Source organism: Macaca mulatta, chromosome 8 (assembly GCF_049350105.2).
Source record: "Macaca mulatta isolate MMU2019108-1 chromosome 8, T2T-MMU8v2.0, whole genome shotgun sequence".
Classification (NCBI taxonomy): domain Eukaryota; kingdom Metazoa; phylum Chordata; class Mammalia; order Primates; family Cercopithecidae; genus Macaca; species Macaca mulatta.
In genome coordinates, this window is record NC_133413.1 from 133,664,005 (window position 1) to 133,669,742 (window position 5,738).

Below are 5,738 nucleotides of genomic sequence, written 5' to 3' on the forward strand. Positions count from 1 at the left end.
AAATTAGCAGGGTGTGGTGGCGCATTCCTGTAATCCCAGCTACTTCGGAGGCTGAGGCAGGAGAATCCCTTGAACTCGGCAGGTGGAGATTGCGGTGAGCCGAGATCACACCATTGCACTCCAGCCTGGGCAACCAGAGCGAAACTCCGTCTCAAATAAAAAGAAAAAACAAAAAAAAAACCATATTTCTGCTGAAACAGGAAGTGTTAGGGTGCTTACGGATAAAAGGTAGTTCTTTGCCCTTTAGACTCAGGATTCCTGGGCTCGGGTGTTTCCAGCCTTTTTACCACTAATGACTCTTTCAGTTTCTCCCTGAAAGTTGTGGAGGATTTCTGTATAAAACTGCATTTATTAACTAATAATTATTTTATTTTTCCTTTAAAAAATAGAATCCAGATCCTATATAACAGCCAATCCAAACTTCTACCCAGCCTAAGTCTACCAGCATTGCCTCACTGTACATTAGAATTCCACTTGAAAGCAAAGCAGCAGCTGTTAGGGCCCTGGGAAGCCTGAAGAAAGGTAAAATATGATCAGCATCGGACCTCAGGCAATAATGAAAACACTTCAAAGACTCCTATCACTACTGAGGACCCGGGGTCTGGGACCCCAAGTTACACACCTCTGCCTCATTTGATAGAGAGGTGCTAGGGTAATGTCATTTTAAAAAAGTAAACCAATAAAATAGAAGGGCATTATATGCTCTGTAACTGTTAAATCCACCTCATACACTAAGGAAATGCCAAGTGTTAGGCAGTGTTAGGAAACTAGAATTCTGCAAGTATCTAAAATTGTGTGGTTGCAATTAAAACCTGTTTCTGTAGACTTTTATCTATAAAAATCTGATTTTTGATTGAGGTGACTGAGTTCCCTATCACAAGGTAACCACCACCTCCTCCAGGCAGCCATCCTTCTTTCCTGTAATTCTTCCATGCTTCTATCTATCCACGGTGGCATTTAGCACTCTGTGTGGACTGTTGGAGGTTAGAGGTGGTGTCTTTTTCAATCTTGTCAACTCAGCCCCCAGTCAGGGATTAGCTCAGACCACTGCAATAAATGTGTTTGATTTATGGAGATCCAAATCCTGTTGAATGGATGGGTGAATGGGTAAATAAAAGAAAGGAGCTGGGAAAGGTGGCTCATGCCTGTAATCCCAGCACTTTTTGGGAGGCTGAGGCGGGCAAATCACCTGAGATAGGGAGTTCAAGACCAGTGTGACCAACATGGAGAAACCTTGTCTCTACTAAAAATACAAAATTAGCCAGGCGTGGTGGCGCATGCCTGTAATCCCAGCTTCTTGGGAGGCTTAGGCAGATAATCACTTGAACCCGGGAGGAGGTTGTGGTGAGCTGAGATCGCACCATTGCACTCCAGCCTAGGCAACAAGAGCGAAACGTCGTCTCAAAAAAAGAGAGAGCGAGAACCAGGAAATGGCAAAAGGAGCAGAGGAGCACTTCTCAGTTCTAAGTCAGAAATTCATGTCCTATCTACAAGTAGGGGAGGGAAAGAACCAACATTTATTGAGCATCTATAATGAGGTCATGCTATGGGCACCCTATTATTTTTATTTATTCTCATAATCTGAGTTTAGATGTTATTATTCCCATTTTTACAGATAAGGAAATATTAGGCCGGGCGCGGTGGCTCACGCCTGTAATCCCAGCACTTTGGGAGGCCGAGGCGGGAGGATCACAAGGTCAGGAGATCGAGACCACGGTGAAACCCCGTCTCTACTAAAAATACAAAAAATTAGCCGGGCGCGGTGGCGGGCGCCTGTAGTCCCAGCTACTCAGGAGGCTGAGGCAGGAGAATGGCGTAAACCCAGGAGGCGGAGCTTGCAGTGAGCCGAGATCGCGCCACTGCACTCCAGCCTGGGCGACAAAGCGAGACTCCGTCTCAAAAAACAAAAAACAAACAAACAAAAAATATTAATAGGATCTGAGCGGTAACTTGTCCAAAGTCCCAGGTAGTGAGTAGATCAGTTCAAAGTCAACTTTATTTGACATGTTGTTAAATATCACCTGAAAACAAAATGGCAGAGCTTCATGAAGACGTGGAGAACCATGTCTGTCACTGGCTGGTTCTGCCTGCCCCATATTCTAGCGCCTTAGGTACTCTCATTTCTTCTGTGTGTCTAGGCAGAGTGACTTCTCTGCCTTGTTTGTACACATCCCAAACACGGCCTCTCCAGCTTGGGCTTACCACAGAGCTACATTAATTAAAACAATGTGGTACTGGCATAAGGATAGAAATATCAACCAATGGAACAGAACTAAGAGTTCAGAGGTAAACCTTCACACATTTATAGCCAATTGGTTTTTGACAAGGGTCCCAAGTCCATTCAATGGGGGAAAGAATAATTGCTTCAACAGATGATGCTGGGACAACTGGATTACCACATGCAAAAGAATGAAGTTGGACCCCTGCCTCACACCATATTAAGAAATTAACTCAAAATGGATTAATGACCTAAATATAAGAGCTAAAATCATAAAACCCTTAGAAGAAAATTATTCATGACCTTGAATTTGGTAATTTTTTTTTTTTTCTGAGACAGAGTCTCGGTTTATCACCCAGGCTGGAGTGCGGTGGTGATCTCAGCTCACTGCAACCTCCACCTCCTGGGTTCAAGTGATTCTCCTGCCTTAGCCTACTGAGTAGCTGGGATTACGGGAGTGTGCCATCACATCCAGCTAATTTTTTTATATTTGAAGAGATGGGGTTTTGTCATGTTGGCCAGGCTGGTCTTGAACTCCTGACCTCAGGTGATCCACCTGCCTTGGCCTCCCAAAGCGTTGGGACTATAGGTATGAGCCACCGCACCCAGCCTGGTAATAGATTCTTAGATATGACACCAAAAGCACACAAGCAACAACAACAAAAATAGATAAACTGGGCTCCAGAAAACTTAAAACTTTTTGTGTATCAAAGGACATTATCAAGAAAATGAAAATACAGCCTATAGAATGAGAAAAATAGTTCTCATTATTCAGTTATTACATTCTATAAAGTCACACTGAATTAGCAAATCCTGAATACATGCTCCGAGGGTTAGGGTCCTGCGAGCCTCTGGTCACAATATATATCAAACAATCAAAACATCACCATGTTTTATATTTTTCTGTTTAAAGACCCCCTTTTTTTTTGAGACAGAGTCTCACTCTGTTGCCCAAGGTGGAGTGCAGTGGCTTGATCTTGGCTCACTGAAAGCTCTGCCTCCCAGTTTCTCGCCATTCTCCTGCCTCAGCCTCCCCAGTAGCTAGGACTACAGGTGCCCACTACCACGCCCAGCTAATTTTTTTGTAACTTTTTAGTAGAGATGGGGTTTCACCGTGTTAGCCAGGATGGTCTCGATCTCCTGACCTCGTGATCCACCAGCCTCGGCTTCCCAAAGTGCTGGGATTACAGGCATAAGCCACCGTGCCCAGCCTAAAGACACCTTACTTAATACTGTTGATTCATTAACACTGAACTCATGACCAACAGCACTGTAACTCATGCCTGAATGAAGCTTATCTAACACACATTTTCTCCATAGGGTACATGACAGCCTTCTAATATTTAGAAACACTGACAGCACTTCAGCACTACACTTGGGACCATTTTAAACTGCAGAAAGCAGAAAAATATGGAAAACACAGTAATAAATAGACTACAAAAAGGATGCTTTTTAATTCCTATGTACACACACACATACTCAGGTCTCTACAGTATGAGACCTGAAACAAGGCAAAGCATCTCTTTGGTTGACCTTTGCTGGGAACATGTGCACTGAGCAACACAATGTTTTTTTCCATTCTGTATATGTGCAGGAATGACCAAGAAAGTACTATGAGTACTGATTTGGGGGTTACAAATACATTTTAATGTATAGGCAAATTTGCATATACAGAATCCATGATGAGGATCAACTTATTTGCAAATCGTAATACAGACAGTCCCCAAATGATGATGAACTTAAGATGGATTTACTAACACATAATCCCATGGTAACCTAACCCCATGGTAAACTGAGGAACACGTGGATTTATAATTTATGATTGTGGCTGGGTGCAGTGGCTCATGCCTGTAATCCCAGCACTTTGGGAGGCCAAGGTGGGTTGATTACCTGAGGTCAGGAGTTTGAGACCGGTCTGGCCAACATGGTGAAACCCCGTCACTACTGAAAATATAAAAATTAGCTGGGCATGGTGGCGGGGACCTGTAATCCCAGATACTCGGGAGGCTGAGGCATGAGAATCGCTTGAAACCAGGAGGCAGAGGTTGCACTCCAGCCTGGGTGACAGAGTGAGACTCCGTCTTAAAAAATAATAATTTATGATAGTTCAAGTTTATGGTGAGTTCATCAGGGTATTAAATGCATTTTCAACTTATAAAAATTTTAACTTACAATGGGTTTATCAGGACGAACTCCATTCTAAGTCAAGAAGCATCTGTATCTGATAAAGCTGTAACATCCAGAACATATAAAGAGCTAAAACTGAACGACAAAAAGGCAACCCCATTAAAAACTGGGCAAAGGATTGAACAGACTTTCAATATATTCAAAGGAAGATATATAAATAATTATGTGAAAAGATGTGGTTTTGATTTGCATTTTCCTAATGACATTATCATTCTTCATTAGGGAAATGCACATCAAAACCACAATGAGACACTACTTTATACTTACTAGGATGGCTATAATTTTTATTTTTTTATTTTTAGAAATGGGGTCTCACTGTATTGCTCTCACTGGCCTCAAACACCTAGACTCAAGTGATCCTCCCACCTCAGCCTCCCTGGTAGCTGGGACTACAGACACAGACCATCACACTGGGCTTATAATGACTTTTTAAAACTGAAAACAAAAGGTGTTGGCAAAAATGTGGAGAAACTGGAATGCTTGTATATTGCTAGTGGAATGTAAAATGGTACAGATGCTTCAGAGAACATCCTGGCACTGTGGAAGAGTTTGGTGGTTCCTCAACAAATTAAACACAGAATACCACATGATTCAGGAATACTACTCCTTGATATACTCAAAAGAACTGAAAACGGGTACTCAGATCCTTGTATGCCAATGTTCACTGCAGCATTATTCACAATTGCCAAAAGGTGGGAAAAAAGTTTCCATCAACAGATACATGGATAAACAAAATGTGTGTGGGGGGAAGTGCATATGTGTATAGACACACACACACACACACACATACATAATAAAACATAATTCAGCCATGAAAAGAAACAAAGTCTTGATATATGCTACAACATGGATGAACCTTGAAAACTGTAAGTGAAATAAGCCAGACACAAAAGGGCAAATATTGTAGGACTCTACTTCTTTGAAATATCAAGAATACACAAATTCATAGAGACAAAAAGTAGATTAGAGGTTACCAGGGGCTGGAAGGAATGGGGAGTTATTGCTTAATGGTTCCGAGTTTCTGTTTGGAGTGATGAAAAACTTTTGGAAATAGTGGTGAAGGTGGTACAGCATTGTGAATATAATTAATGCCATTGAATTTATACTTAAAAACTGGTATAATGGCAAATAGTATGTGATACATGCTTTACCACAATGTTTTAAAAATTGACTTCGTTAATAAAATGAAAAAAAGGTCACTGTAAACTACTAATCACTACTAACTTTTATTTTGTATTCAAGGTCACAATCAACCAGAAGAGGGTTCTTTTGCTCTGTCAAATAAATGTATTTAAAAGCTAGCAAACGTCAGAGAAGAATTTTATCAGGCCTA